A 17,336-nucleotide genomic window follows, 5' to 3' on the forward strand; every position below is an offset into this window, starting at 1 on the left:
CTGATGTGCACCAATAGGCGGCACTGATATGCAGCACAGATGGGCACTGATAGGTGGCACTGATAGGTGGCACTGATGGGCACTGATGAGGCGACACTGATGAGTTGGCACTGATAAAGTGGCACTGACTGGCACTGATGATTGCAGCACTGATGAGGCGGCACTCATGAGTTTGCACTGATAAAGTGGCACTTATATGTAAAATTGATGGGCACTTATTTGCAGCACTGATGGGCACCAATAGGCGGCACTGATATGCAGCACAGATGGGCACTGATAGGTGGCACTGATAGGCGGCTGTGATGGGCACTGACTGGCGACTGTGATGGGCACTGACTGGCGACTGTGATGGGCACTGACAGGCGGCTGTGATGGGCACTGACTGGCGACTGTGATGGGCAATGACAGGTGGCACCGATGGGCAGCACTGGTGATGAGGTACTGATAAGCACTGTGGTGAGCACCGGCAGAATTTAATGTTGGTACATTGCTGGGCACCGGTTGGCAGGTGATTGGTACATCTGAGGGGGCTGTGCTGATAATCAATCTTTCTGGCTCTCCCTGTCAGCGCGAACCAAGGAATGCCGCTTACTGGCACTTCCTGGTTCACACGATAATCGGCTGTGATTGGTCACAGCTGATCACGTGGCTTCAGAGGCTTCCTATCATGATCAGAGATGCGGTGTGTCAGACTGACACGCCGCACACGCGATCCCCATGCTGCATGCCCCCCACGGACCGGCATGTTATCCTGCTGGACGTCATATGACACCCAATCAGGATAACAGAACCACTTCCCGGACGTCATTCTGCACACGGCGGGCAGGAAGTGGTTAATTAACTCTCTAGACTCCGCCCTTTATTTATTATGTTCCTGCTTTTTTTTTTTTTTTATTGTTCACATCTATTTTTATAAACAGTAAAAAAAAAAAAAATAATTTGTTTGCTTTGTTCATTAATATTTTTACACATTTTAACCTTGAAAAGGTGTAAAAAAAACCTATTTAATTCATTTGTAAAATATATGTACTTTTTATCCACTTCACCCCGGAAGGATTTTCCCCCTTAATGACCGGGGCCACTTTCTGAGATTTGGCACTGCGTCGCTTTAAACGACAATTGCGCGGTCGTGCGACATTCCTCCTCCTGCCAGGACAAATCTACCCCCTACTAAAATCCCCCCTCCCAGCACAACCCCCCCCCCCTATTGCACAAATCCTCTACTCCTCCAATTTACATTCCAAGTACACATCCCCCCACTTTAAATCCCCCTCCTAGCACAAATTTACTTCATCCCTCCTCCTAGCATAAATCCCCCCCCACTGCAAATCCCCCAGCACAAATCCCCTTCATCCCCCCCCCTCCTAGCACGAGTCTCCCCCCCCTCACTCCAAATCCCCCGGCCAGCACAACTTCCCTTTATCCCTCCTTCTAGCACAAATCTCTCCCTCACTCCAAATCCGACGCCCAGCACAAATCCCCTTCACCCCTCCTAGCACAGATCTACCCTTAACTGAAAATCTCCCTCCCAGCACAAATCCCCTTCGTCCCCCCCTTCTAGCACAAATCTTCCCCCTCACTCCGAATTCCCTGTCCAGCACAACTCCCCTTTATCCCTCCTCCTAGCACAATCCCCCCCCCACTTCAAATTCCCCTCCAGCACAAATCCCCTTCATCCCTCCTAGTACAGATCTACCCTTAACTGAAAATCTCCCTCCCAGCACAAATCCCCTTCATCCCTCCTCCTAGCACAAGTCCCCCCCCCACTACAAATCCCCCTCCCAGCACAAATACCCTTCATCCCTCCTCCTAGCACAAGTCCCCCCCCCACTGCAAATCCCCCACCCAACACAAATCCCCTTCATCCCCCCACCTAGCACAAATCTCACCCTCACTCCAAATCCCCCTCCTAGCACAACTCCCCTTTATCCCCCTCCTAGCACAATTCCCCCCCCCCACTTCAAATCCCCCTCCAGCACAAATCCCCTTCACCCCTCCTAGTACAGATATACCCTTAACTGAAAATCTCCCTCCCAGCACAAATCCCCTTCATCCCCCCTCCTAGCACAATTTCCTCCCCTCAAATTTCCACTCCAAGCACAAATCCCCTCTCCTAGCACAAATCTCCCCCCTCCAACTCCCCCTCCCAGCACAAATCTCCTTCACCCCCCTCCTAGCACAAATACCTACCAATCATCCCTAATAGCACAAACTCCTCTCCCCCACAAAAAATCCCCTCCTAGCACAAATCCCCCCCCCCCCCCTCTACCATATCACCTCTTTTAGCACAAATCCTCTTCCCCATCCCCCCTCCCAACACAAATCCCCCCCCCCCAAATCACCTTTCCTGGCACACCCTCTCCCAACTCTCCCCTCCTAGAACAACTATTACTCCCAGCTGCCCCCCCCCAAATTCCCCCCCCCCAACACAAATCCCACCCTCCCCAATATCTTTGTGCCACCTCCTGCACCTCACATGATACCACAGTGCCCAGGGCGGTCGCCCCTCCTGCCCCCCCCCATTGTCTCCGCCCTGATTGTACGGCCGCACCTCCTGCCCCCCCCCTTGTCTCCGCCCTGATTGTACGGCCGCACCTCCTGCCCCTCCCCCTTGTCTCCGCCCTGATTTTAGAATATAGAAGCAGTAAAAATACAGTTTTTAACACGTGATGTTTAGCTCCCGTCTGAATGGGCTCCCCGACCTTCGGCTCATTCCCAATGACCTTGAGAGGAGTACTGAGGCGGGGGGGGGGGGGGCTGGAATGTTTTCAGGAAGCCATTTCCAGCCCCCTGCTGGCCCCTCCCACCAGTCATGATCTGCCTGCATTGTATAGGGAATCACAGAGACCCGGCGATGACATCATCAGGTATGTAATGGAAATGGAGAGGATTTATTTAACATTTTTAAAAGTATTTCTTGGTTTTCATTAGGGTTGTCCCGATATCGATACAGAGTATTTGCGGGAGTACTTGTACTCCCGCAAATACCCCCGATGCCTAAATAGAATACTTGCTGCATATGTGGGGGGACATGGCTGCATATATGGGGGGCATGGCTGCAAATATGGGGGACATTGCTGCATATATGTGGGGGGACATGGCTGCATATGTGGGGGGACATGGCTGCATATGTGGGGGGACATGGCTGCATATATGGGGGACATTGCTGCATATGTGGGGGGACATTGCTGCATATATGTGGGGGGACATGGCTGCATATGTGGGGGGACATGGCTGCATATATGTGGGGGGACATTGCTGCATATATGGGGGACATTGCTGCATATATGTGGGGGGACATGGCTGGATATGGGGGGACATGGCTGCATATGTGGGGGGCATGGCTGCATATGTGGGGGGACATGGCTGCAATATGTGGGGGGACATGGCTGGATATGGGGGGGCATGGCTGCATATGTGGGGGACATGGCTGCATATGTGGGGGGACATGGCTGCATATGTGGGGGGGCATGGCTGCATATGTGGGGGGACATGGCTGCATATCTGTGGGGGGGACATGGCTGCATCTGGGGGGGACATGGCTGCATATGTGGGGGACATGGCTGCATATGTGGGGGACATGGCTGCATATATGGGGGGGACATGGCTGCATATGTGGGGGGACACGGCTGCATTTGGGGACACATTTAAAAAAAAGTATCGGTATTCGGTATCGGCGAGTACTTGAAAAAAGTATCGGTACTCGTACTCAGTCCTAAAAAAGTGGTATCGGGACAACTCTAGTTTTCATGGTTCATAATTTTCAAAATAATGTAGAAGGAAACTGTATCTCATCTCACAAAAAATTGTTAGCAGTGAAAAATCTGCCTGTCGCTCTCTTCTCACACTAAAATAACTATCTGTGCTAAACTGACCGAGCAACTGGCCGGACATGTCACCCGCAATTAGACTCGGCAGAACACAAAGTGACATGTGACACAATGGAGCTCTGTGTCCCCGGCCCAAAGACCGGCCTTTGTTATGTCCTCCAACCCTCCCATCCAATTATCTCTCTCACATCCATGAGAAATAATATTCACTGCGCAGAATAAACTCCGCATTCCCAACACACCAACATTTCTCCATCGGAATCTAAAAAATAAAATAATAGCTATTATTATTATTATTATTATTATTATTATTATTTTTTAAGATTTCAGTGGAGAAATTTTAGCTACATCACTGTATATATTATAATAATAATAATAATAATAATAATAATAATAATAATATATACAGTGATCCAGCTAAAATTTCTCCACTGAAATCTTAAAAATAAAAATAAAAATAAAATAAATATTATTATATTTTATTTTTAAGATTTTAGCAGAGAAATTTTAGCTACTTCACTGTATATTATTATTATTATTATTATTATTATTATTATTAATAATAATAATAATAATAATAGTAATAATAATAATAATAATAATAATAATAATAATAATAACAACCTATACAGTGATGTAGCTAAAATTTCTCCACTGAAATCTTAAAATAATAAAAAATTAAAATAAAATAAATATAATAATATATTATTTAATTTTAATTTTGATTTAAGATTTCAGTGGATACATTTTAGCTAAATCACTGTATATTATTATTATTATTATTATTATTAATAATGTATTTAATTTAATTTTAATTAATTTCCGTGGAGAAATTTTAGCCACATCACTGTATATGGTCACACAACCAATCACATCGCTCTAATCTTTTTATATGGACTATAAACTGAAGGACTTATGAATAAATGGTTGTGGAACGAATCATCTGAGTTTCCATTATTTCTTATGGGAAAATTCGCTTTGATATACAAGCGCTTTGGATTACAAGCATGTTTCCGGAACGAATTATGCTTGCAATCCGAGGTTTTACTGTACCTGTAATAAATAAAATTGACAGATTATACACATTGCTCTGGTCCTCGGTGGGGGGGGGGGGGTAAGGGGGCCGGGGTTGGGGGTGTACAGGGGGGGGGGGGGGGGAAACTTTTGAAGAGGGGAGAAGTAGCTGTCAGATTATTAATAACCCACAAAACTGGTCTGATTATTTCAAAGCCGTTTACGGTAAGAATGTTACACGGAGGTCACCTACCCGCATCTCTCACTGTCACACGCCACTTACCACAAATTGGGCGCAGAGATCAGATCACAGGTTTTGCTGCATTTTGATTGGCCACAGATAATTGCAGGTAGAATTCTGGGAACTGCAGACGAGGGTCCGGGAACTTTCTGGGCAGCCGAGGAAGATTATGGTCTTGGAGAAACGGAACAACGACATGGCGTCATTTTGTTTTAAAGCTATTTAGATAAAAAAATAAATCTTTAAATTTAAATGAAGAGATGAAGGGGTCTTATAGATCCCACATCTCTCCATAAAGAGGACCTGTCATGCTGCATTGTTATAACAAGGGATGGTTACATCTTAAAAAAAAAAAATATATATATATATATATATATATATATATATATATATATATATATGTATATAATATCTTAAAACAATCTTAAAACAATCTTAAAAAAATAAAAATAAAATAATAATATATATATTTATTATTATTATTATTATTATTATTATTATTTTTTTTTTTTTTTTTAAGATTTCAGTGGAGAAATGATAGCTACATCACTATATATAATATTGTTATAATAATAATAATAATAATAATAATAATAATAATAATAATAATAATATTATATACAGTGATGTAGCTATCATTTCTCCACTGAAATCTTAAAAAATAAAAATAAAATAATAATAATAAAATATATATATATATATATATATTTTTATTATTTTTTTCTTTTTTAGATTTCAGTGGAGAAATGATAGCTACATCACTATATACAATATTGTTATAACAATAATAATAATAATAATAATAATAATAATAATAATAATAATAATAATAACAAAGTTATATATAGTGATGTAGCTAACATTTCTCCACTGAAATCTTAAAAAAAAAAAAAAAAAAAAAATATTATTATTATTATTTTACGATTTCAGTGGAAATTTTTTAGCTACCTCACTGTATGTATTATTATAATTATAATGATAATATTATATACAGTGATGAAATTTAAAAAATATATATATATATATATATTATTATTATATTTTATTTTATTTATTTATTTTTTTGATTTTAGTGGAGACATTTTAGCTACATCACTATATATAATATTGTTATAACAATAATAATATTAATACAAATAAAAGTGATAAAAATGTTTTTAACCACTTCTCTCCTTTTCTAGAAAATTACTCAGAACCTCCAAACATTATATATAGGGTTTTTTTTGTTTTTTTTTTAGCAGAGACCCTAAGAAATAAAATGGCAGCCGTTGCAACTTTTTATGTCACGCGGTATTTGTACAGCGATTTTTCAAACGCCTTTTTTTGAAAAAAAAAAAACTGTTTCATAAATTAAAAACAAGAAAAAATAAATAAAGTTAGCCCAATTTTTTTGTAAAATGTGAAAGATGATGTTACGCCGAGTAATTAGATACCCGACATGTCACGCTTTAAAATTGCGTTGGCTCGTGGAATGGCGACAAACTTTGGTACTTAAAAAATCTCCATAGGCGACGCTTTAAACATTTTTTACAGGTTACCAGTTTAGAGTTACAGAGGAGGTCTTGCGCTAAAATGACTGCTCTCCCTGTAACGCACGCGGCGATATCTCACATGTGTGGCTTACATTGGGAAAGAAGAGATGACGCCGCGGCTCCTGTTCTATCAAACGGAGGAGGAGATTTTGCATTTTTATGTTTTTTTCCCATAAATATCTCTCGTTGTCAGATTTGTCATTTCCATACAAAGTATCAGTTCTCAGCGAGACTCTGTGTTGTTGCAATTCTTGTTGCAACATTTCCACAATGTCATCACTCAGCACTGACATGTCGGGGTTTTGGTGACAGAGATCTGCTGGAAATTAAAGCAAAATCTCATTGTTCCCCCCTCCATTCCCTCCATAGATTGTATAACAAATCTCATGTAGATTCCTTGTTACCTTATTAACCCCTTCCATACCGGGGGACACTTATACACCTTCCTGCCCAAGCCAATTTTCAGCTTTCAGCACTGTCGCAATTTGAATGACAATTGCGCGGTCGTGCTACACTGTACCCAAATGAAAATGTCATAATTTTTTTCCCACAAATAGAGCTTTCTTTTGGTGGTATTTGATCACCTCTGCGATTTTTATTTTTTGCGCAAAAACTAAAAAAAGTTTTTATTTTTTTCTGTTAATTTTTTTGTAAATAAGTAAGTTTTCTTCTTCAATTATGGGCACTGATATGGCGGCACTGATGGGCACTGATATGGCGGCACTGATGGGCACCGATGAGGTGGCACTGATGGGCACAGATAGGCGGTGCTGGTATGCTACACTGATGGGCACTTATAGGCGGCACTGATGGGCACTAATAGGCGGCACTGGGCCCTCTTTGGCGGCACTGATGGGCACTCATGGGTGGCACTTGTGGGTGGCACTGATGGGTACTTATTGGTGGCACAGATGGGCACTGATAGTTGGGCACTGGGCATAGATGGGCACTGATTGACACTGTGGGGTGGCACTGATGGACACTGAGGGGTGGCACTGATGGCATTGCTGGGCATCATTTCAGTCAGTGCCCATGTTGTCAGTCAGTGCCCATTTGTGGGCACTGATTGGCATCGATTGAGTTCGATTTTTTTTTTGTTTTTTTTGCCTATTTATCTCTATTGAGCACGGTGGGCACTCCCTGGTGGTCCAGTGTGGGCATCCGAGGGGGGGCTGCGCTGATAAACAATCAGCGCGAACCCCCCCTGTCAGGAGAGCCGCCAAACGTCTCTCCTCTACTCGTGTCTGTCAGACGCGAGTGAGGAAGAGCCGATCAACGGCTCTTCCTGTTTACATCGTGATCAGCCGTGATTGGACACGGCTGATCACGTGGTAAAGAGCCTCCGCCGGAGGCTCTTTACTGAGATCGGAGATGCAGGGTGTCAGACTGACACCCCGCATCACCGATCGCCGCGCTGCGCACCCCCACGGGCGCGCGCCGGCATGTAATCCTGCAGGACGTCAATATAATAATATATATATATGTTTTATCAGACAACCTAGGGAATAAAGTGGCAGTCATTCCAACTTTTTATCTTGCACGATATTTGCGCAATAATTTTGCAAACGCCATTTTTTTCATGAATTAAAAAAAAAAAAAACAGTAAAGTTAGCCCAATTTTTTGTTATAATGTGAAAGATGATGTTACGCCGAATAAATAGATACCTAACATGTCACGCTTCAAAATTGCGCACACTCGTGGAATGGCGCAACACTTCGGTACTTAAAAATCTCCGTAGGCGACGCTTTATAATTTTTTTTTACAGGTTACCGGTTTTGAATTACAGAGGAGGTCTAGTGCTAGAATTGTTGCTCGCGCTCTTTTTATTTTACTTAATTTTTTTTTTATTTTTACACTTTATTTTACATTTTTATTCATTTTTTTGATCACTTTTATTCCTATTACAAGGAATGTAAACATCCCTTGTAATAGGAATTGTTAGTGACAGGTCCTCTTTATGGGGAGAGGCGGGGTCAATAAGACCCTCAACACAACATCTCTCCTCCAGGCTGGAAAGCATGAGTTCGGGAAAAAAATTCACCGATCTCATGCCGACAGCCACGCGGTTTTGTTTACTTCCGGGTATCCGGGCGTGACGTCACCCGGAAGTAAACAAAGCCGCAATCGTGGCTGTTGGCATGAGATCGGTGAAATATTTTCCCGAACTCATTTTTTCCAGCCTGGAGGAGGGGGGGACGTCCCCTCCCGCCGCCTATAAGAACAAAAAAGCTGCAGGCATCATTCAGATATCCCCCCCCCCCCTCCTAAAGTCCAGGACGTCATATGACGTCCTACGGTAGGGAAGTGGTTAAGATAAAAAAAAAACTTCTGCCTTTACAACCACTTTAACCACTTGACAACCGCGCCTATTCTGGCACCTCTCCTTCATGTAAAAATCTAATTTTTTTTGCTAGAAAATTAATCAGAACCCCCAAACATTATATATATATATATATATATATATATATATATATATTTTTTTTTTTTTTTTAGCAGACAACCTAGGGAATAAAATGGCGGTCATTGAAACTTTTTTTCTCGCACGGTATTTGCGCAATCAGGGGTGCGCGGTATACGCGGGAGCGCGTTATACCGCGATAAATACGGTAATTACATCTGTGATTGTACTACATTGTAAGCACGATACGTTTGGTCCTAATGAAGCGGGGTGGCCCACGAAACGCGTTGACTGTTTCATACCATCATTACGGTCGCATTAGACGTCCTGTTCATTGATTTTACAATATTACGGTATGTGCCTGAGGACATTTTTTATCGGCGTATTTCTCTGTAACAAAAATCGTCCTGTTTTTATTTTTTATATCATTTGTTTTTTTCTGGTACCCGGTTGCATATAGAGGGCCAGATTCAGGTACACTTACGGTAGCGCAACGTATCGTCTTTACGTTACACCGCCGCAAGTTTTCAGCGCAAGTGCCTGATTCACCAAGCACTTGCGTGTAAACTTACGGCGGTGTAACGTAAAGCCGTCCGGCGCAAGCCCGCCTAATTCAAATGGGGCATGCACCATTTAAACTAAGCGCGCTCCCGCGCCGGACGTTCTGCGCATGATCCGTTTTGAAATTCCCGCCGTGCTTTTGCGCGAACTGACGTCATTTTTTTGAATGGCGACGTGCGTAACGTACTTTCGTATTCCCGGACGTCTTACGCAAAAAAAAATTTGAAATTCGACGTGGGAACAACGGCCATACTTTAACATGGCTCGTCTAAAGTTAAGCCATGTAAAAGCAGGCTTAACTTTGCGACGGGAAAAAACGACGAGCGACGACGTAACGAACGCGCGTATCTACGTGGATCGCCGTAAAAGCTAATTTGCATACCCGACGCTGGAAAACGACGCCCGAAGTATTGAATCCTAAGATCCGAAGCCGTACGCCTGTCGGATCTTAGCCGAATGCCGTCGTATCTCTGTTTGTGAATCACAAATTAAGATACGACGCGGCAAATTTGAAAATACGCCGAAGTATCAGCAGATACCCCGGCGTATTTGTTCTGTGAATCTGGCCCAGAAAGTCCCATCTATACACCAAATTCTTCTGTGTATTACTTTAATGGGATGATGATTTCAGGAGTCTAAACGAATGTGTTGTATTGATTTATTGGATGCGCCGCTGCCCTACTTTTTCCTCTGTACCAGATATACGTAGTTAGGTTTAACAAAAAAAACAACTCCATCTACAGTGACTTCAAATTTCCCACATGTTCTCATGTTACAACCAAAAACGTAAATATATTTTATTGGGATTTTATGTGAGAGACACAAAGTGTCACATAATTGTGAAGTGGAAGGAAAATTATAAATTATACAAATAAATATGTGAAAAGTGTGTGGGGGGAGGGGCATTTGTATTCAGCCCCCTTTACTCTGATAACTAAAATCTAGGGGAACCAATTGCCTCCAGATGTCACCTAATTAGAGAGGAAACAAAAGAGGAAAAACGGAGGGCGCACCGACCTAGTGTGATACTGTTTGGTGGATTTTATTAAATCAATAAAAACAAATCATAATACTCACAAAAGGAGTGTTAAAAACAGGCCTTGAATCACAATGCAGCAAAGAACCAACACCATCGGCATAGCACGATATTGTTTCGATCCGTGACCGTGGCTAGGGCTGACGCGTTTCAGGGGAGAACCCCTTTCCTCAGAGCTAAAAGGTCTGCAGTGTTTCCTCACCAAGGGACTTGTCTCAATAAATACTAGCTTTCAGTAAGTGGTAAAGACGCCCCTCCCATGAAGTAGGAGGTGCATGGCCGGACACCCACCCACATGTCTGTCACCTTTTCCTTATTCCTCTCTCCATGTCTATATCAAGCCATTCTTAGTATGAATACACAGTCCAAAATTGCACTATACCCAGCAATGTATACAAAAATGTACATACAAAATGACTACCACAATAAGGCATCAATATATATACACATACATACACACACCACAATATGGAAAGCCTTTTCAGTCAAAGCACTCAGCAGATTGCTGCCTCCAAGTGTATAGTTATAGCAAATCAAATCAATAAAGTGCCAGAGTGTAATAAGGCCTCTCCTAATCACACTTCCAATAAGGGGCTGTGTAGTTGCTCATATGTGCCACACAAGCCCCACTTGCAGTGCTGTGCCTACCTTCCTTGGACGAGGAGGCTGCTGGAACGCACGCCCAACGTGGAGGAAGTTGTTTGCGCTCCAGCCGAGTCTACGTTCCACTGCGCATGCGCGTGACGTCATTGACGCCGCGCGCGGCGCATATACAGTGACGATGCGCTCCAGCTTGTAGAACCAGCAGGCTGGAGCGTCTCCTTCCCTACTAGATGGCACGTTCCCAAAGGGGAGAGTTACACCGTTGCCATCTAGTGGTGAAAGATGAATATTGCCTCTCAGTGTCGCCTCTATATAGCAGGACAGCATCACTGAATGACAAAACACCAAAGGGAAGGAAGAATGGAGGGGAGAGGAGGAAATTTTTTTTTATGTGGGGAAGTAAATTACATGGAGCGAGCCATCAACCTTGTGCAGGTGAAAGATTATTACTAATAATATTACACACCCTTTACATAAAAGACATATATTATAAATATTTAAAAATCTAACTTTCACAAATGGACACATAATGCATTTAAAAGGAGTATTAAAGGAGTTGATAATTAATTAATATTAATAGATTCCAGATAAAAGTGTCCCACCATTTAATCCAATTAAAAACCACATAATTTCAAATGGTAGTAAAAATAACAATAATAATAATAGTAATGTTGTCTATGGTCATATGCCCAGCTTTTATGGATGCACACTCACAGAGGTCCCAGGTGATAGTATCTAGAAGGACTGCAGACCCTCCAGATATCTACATAACTAACCGTGCGATCATACTGTTACAACCTCCCACAGTGCCCTTAGGGGCACTTACAAAAAAGGTGCCCCCAGTGGTATTACCTATGATTTTATGAATCGACTAGACTAAGTATTAAAAAGCGAAAAAACAAAGAAATAAAAAGTGATGATAAAAGGTCAGTTAATTACATAAATCCAGTCCACAATGGACAGGTGGCATGGACGTCTCTTTAGGCCATTTAGATTATTATCTATTTTGCATTACTAAATGATTAGTGCATGGATAACTATTGTACTGACTATGTTACTCATCTATTTGTTTTGGGAAGAGAAAGGAAGGGGAGGGGGGGGAGGGGGGTTTTTGGTGGGGGGGGGGGGGGTTTTTTGCCTTGGAATTTGATAGATGAATAGTTTTAGATGATTTTGAGGGAGAAAGGGATAAAAGAGGGGATGCGGGCATGAGGCAGAGGGGGGGACATACTGGAACAGGACAAGAACATTATTATTTCTCTTTCTGCTTATGTTATAGTGTGCAGTTCTATTTCTTCGTTCAGTCCATTCGGCACCATTGTACCCAAAGTGAAAATCCAATATGCTTCTCTTTTACAGAGAATTTGATGTTTCTTCCCCCTGTCAAGGTCATTTTGAATGGCCTCTATGCCAAAGACTTTGAGGCCCTCCACTTCACCATCATGAACTTCTCTAAAATGTTTGGGTATGGAGCCTTTATCTTTTTTTGTAGAGATGCTGCTCCTATGTTCGTTCATTCTGGTTCTTAGTTGTCGTGAAGTGCGCCCTACATAAAGCAGGCCACATGGGCACATAATGCCATAGATCACAAACTCAATTCCACAATTAATAAATTGTTTGATCTTATGGCGTCTTCCATCCACCCCAAAAACTTCTTTTTTCCTATGATGCATGTGCATACAATTACCACATGTATTCACCCCACATTTATAGCTTCCTTTCTGGTCGAAGATCGTAGACCAGGGGCTTTCAAGTCCTTTATTTCTGCTGTTTTTCTTGACTCTGCTAGGAGCTACAATACTTCTCAGATCCTTCGGTCTTCTAAAGACCAGATTGGGATGCGATGGAATGCAAGTCTTGAGGAAAGGGTCAGCTGTCAGAATCTTCCAATTTCTTTTAAAGATTTTTTGTATAGTGGAAGCTTTACTATTGAATCTAGTACAAAAACGTGATGACCGAATAGAAGAAAATGATGAACCATTACAAGAGACTAACAAAGATGGGGTAGAACAATCTCAAATAGAATTAACATCGATAGTAATGCAAGTAGTACCCGGTGGCGAGAACGATATGGGAGGGTGCAGGTCCAAAACAACAACAATAGCCAAAAAAGATACAAACTCCTCTTTTTTTGGGAAAGGAGCTGCGGGGTGGACAAGACCCGCAGCTCAGAAAAATCTAGTAGCAAGGTCTATCCCATCCCCCCCAAACACTCGGAGAGTGAGAAATCTACGAGAAGAGGCCGGAGAGGAGGGAAGAAGTCTAAGAAGAATAATGAAGAAATAGAAAATCACTCCACCATTAAAATCTTCAACTTGTCCAAATGCACTTTTAAAGAAGAAGAGCTGAAATTATTGAGAAGAGGATTGAATTTTGCCATGGACACTGCTCCAAATCTTTTCGAACTTTTTATCGATCTGAATAAATTCACACGAAATCTTACAGTGAAACGCTTCTTTCGGCTCAAGGAAATCAATGGAACACTTAGTGAGATCCAAGAAGACACAATTCCATCGTGCGAAGAAGAGCCTTTGGAGGAGGACATTTTGGACATACTGGAGGAACTCTATAATGAGGGAAGGACGGGGACCCAAAATGAACCCCTAGCCTCGATAGGCGAAGAGCCAATAATTGGCACATCTTTTAGGGCTAAGTCAAGCTTCTATCCGCATTGGAATAAGGGTCAATTTATTTCCACATTCCATGAGGTAGTCCTAAAAGAATTTAGAAAGATCTGTGGAAAAAGAGGTCACAAAGGTAGAAGAAATCCCAATATAGATCTGGAGGCGCCTCTAAATAGCCTGAAGAATAATTCAGACATTATAATAAGGAAGGCAGATAAAGGTGGAGGTCTGGTGATACAAGATAAGGAACAATATTTGGAAGAAGCTTTTAGACTGATCGAGGATACCACAACATACGAGAGATTACTATGGGACCCGACAGTACTGTACAATAAGGAACTAAAGAAATTGTTGGAAAAGGCCGTCTCAGATAAGATCTTGACGAAAAGTGAATTCCTTTTCCTTTATTCCAAGCACCCAGTAGTTCCACATTTCTATCATATTCCGAAGATCCACAAGAGCCTAGAGAGACCACCGGGCCGACCGATCGTCGCGGGTATTGATAGTCTGTCCAGCAATCTAGGGAGCTACCTTGACTACTTCCTGCAAAACCTGGTGGTTAGTCTACCATCCTTTATCAAGGATTCGGGACATGCTTTGGAGATTCTGATGCCATATAAGTGGGAAAAAGGATATAGGTGGCTATCACTGGATGTGGCATCACTTTACACGTGCATACAACACGAATTCGGGCTCAGAGCCATCGAATATTACCTGGCTGAGGCACGAAAGTTCAATCCACGACAGGCACAGTTTATTCGTGACTGTATAGAATTTACTCTCACACACAACTACTTCTCCTTCCTAGATTGTTTCTATAGACAGATAAGGGGTACTGCCATGGGGGCTAGATTTGCCCCCAGTTATGCAAATCTCTTCATGGGATACTGGGAATCCAAATATATATGGGACAACAACCCTTTCGCAAAAAATCTAATACTATATTCACGTTATATAGACGACATCCTAATTATATGGGATGGCAGCGATGAAGAGTTGGAAGGATTCCTGGCTCATTGTGGTAGTAACCCCTTTGGGATTTCTTTTACACATGTGGTGGATAAAGAATCACTAATCTTCTTAGATCTTGAGCTGAGAGCAGATGAGAGCGGTAAGATACTTTCAAAGACACACTTTAAACTAAGTGCAGGAAACTCTTATTTACATGCCTCAAGCCAACACCACCCAAGGTGGATAAGAAATATCCCCTTTGGCCAGTTTTGTCGCCTAAAACGAACCTGTACCCAGAAGAACGACTATGAAACACAGAGTCTGATTCTGAGAGAAAAATTCAGAGAAAAGGGATATGGAGAAGCACACATAGAGGAAGCCTTTCAGAAATATCTCCAACTCTATGAGAACGATGGGTCAGCAAGCGAAAAAATCGTGAAACCTAAAGAGGGTGCAATATCGACAACACATTTTTGTACTAGATTCAATAGTAAAGCTTCCACTATACAAAAAATCTTTAAAAGAAATTGGAAGATTCTGACAGCTGACCCTTTCCTCAAGACTTGCATTCCATCGCATCCCAATCTGGTCTTTAGAAGACCGAAGGATCTGAGAAGTATTGTAGCTCCTAGCAGAGTCAAGAAAAACAGCAGAAATAAAGGACTTGAAAGCCCCTGGTCTACGATCTTCGACCAGAAAGGAAGCTATAAATGTGGGGTGAATACATGTGGTAATTGTATGCACATGCATCATAGGAAAAAAGAAGTTTTTGGGGTGGATGGAAGACGCCATAAGATCAAACAATTTATTAATTGTGGAATTGAGTTTGTGATCTATGGCATTATGTGCCCATGTGGCCTGCTTTATGTAGGGCGCACTTCACGACAACTAAGAACCAGAATGAACGAACATAGGAGCAGCATCTCTACAAAAAAAGATAAAGGCTCCATACCCAAACATTTTAGAGAAGTTCATGATGGTGAAGTGGAGGGCCTCAAAGTCTTTGGCATAGAGGCCATTCAAAATGACCTTGACAGGGGGAAGAAACATCAAATTCTCTGTAAAAGAGAAGCATATTGGATTTTCACTTTGGGTACAATGGTGCCGAATGGACTGAACGAAGAAATAGAACTGCACACTATAACATAAGCAGAAAGAGAAATAATAATGTTCTTGTCCTGTTCCAGTATGTCCCCCCCTCTGCCTCATGCCCGCATCCCCTCTTTTATCCCTTTCTCCCTCAAAATCATCTAAAACTATTCATCTATCAAATTCCAAGGCAAAAAACCCCCCCCCCCACCAAAAACCCCCCTCCCCCCCCCTCCCCTTCCTTTCTCTTCCCAAAACAAATAGATGAGTAACATAGTCAGTACAATAGTTATCCATGCACTAATCATTTAGTAATGCAAAATAGATAATAATCTAAATGGCCTAAAGAGACGTCCATGCCACCTGTCCATTGTGGACTGGATTTATGTAATTAACTGACCTTTTATCATCACTTTTTATTTCTTTGTTTTTTCGCTTTTTAATACTTAGTCTAGTCGATTCATAAAATCATAGGTAATACCACTGGGGGCACCTTTTTTGTAAGTGCCCCTAAGGGCACTGTGGGAGGTTGTAACAGTATGATCGCACGGTTAGTTATGTAGATATCTGGAGGGTCTGCAGTCCTTCTAGATACTATCACCTGGGACCTCTGTGAGTGTGCATCCATAAAAGCTGGGCATATGACCATAGACAACATTACTATTATTATTATTGTTATTTTTACTACCATTTGAAATTATGTGGTTTTTAATTGGATTAAATGGTGGGACACTTTTATCTGGAATCTATTAATATTAATTAATTATCAACTCCTTTAATACTCCTTTTAAATGCATTATGTGTCCATTTGTGAAAGTTAGATTTTTAAATATTTATAATATATGTCTTTTATGTAAAGGGTGTGTAATATTATTAGTAATAATCTTTCACCTGCACAAGGTTGATGGCTCGCTCCATGTAATTTACTTCCCCACATAAAAAAAAATTTCCTCCTCTCCCCTCCATTCTTCCTTCCCTTTGGTGTTTTGTCATTCAGTGATGCTGTCCTGCTATATAGAGGCGACACTGAGAGGCAATATTCATCTTTCACCACTAGATGGCAACGGTGTAACTCTCCCCTTTGGGAACGTGCCATCTAGTAGGGAAGGAGACGCTCCAGCCTGCTGGTTCTACAAGCTGGAGCGCATCGTCACTGTATATGCGCCGCGCGCGGCGTCAATGACGTCACGCGCATGCGCAGTGGAACGTAGACTCGGCTGGAGCGCAAACAACTTCCTCCACGTTGGGCGTGCGTTCCAGCAGCCTCCTCGTCCAAGGAAGGTAGGCACAGCACTGCAAGTGGGGCTTGTGTGGCACATATGAGCAACTACACAGCCCCTTATTGGAAGTGTGATTAGGAGAGGCCTTATTACACTCTGGCACTTTATTGATTTGATTTGCTATAACTATACACTTGGAGGCAGCAATCTGCTGAGTGCTTTGACTGAAAAGGCTT

At 42.1% G+C, this 17,336-nt stretch overlaps 1 protein-coding gene across 4 annotated transcripts in view; it reads right to left on the reverse strand.

Moving 5' to 3' along the window:
- ALS2CL (ALS2 C-terminal like) overlaps positions 1–17,336 on the reverse strand; it is a 203,337-nt gene that overhangs the window by 165,890 nt on the left and 20,111 nt on the right. For 2 of the 4 annotated variants that reach the window (XM_040355206.1, XM_040355210.1), the window contains exon 2: positions 5,128–5,303. The exons of 1 other annotated variant lie outside the window; for it this stretch is intronic. The gene's annotated coding sequence lies outside the window, so the exon portion shown is untranslated. The remainder of the gene's footprint in view (positions 1–5,127; positions 5,304–17,336) is intronic. One more of the 4 variants, XM_040355208.1, reaches the window with a different exon arrangement.

This window comes from Rana temporaria, chromosome 5, assembly GCF_905171775.1.
Source record: "Rana temporaria chromosome 5, aRanTem1.1, whole genome shotgun sequence".
Taxonomy (NCBI): Eukaryota; Metazoa; Chordata; class Amphibia; order Anura; family Ranidae; genus Rana; species Rana temporaria.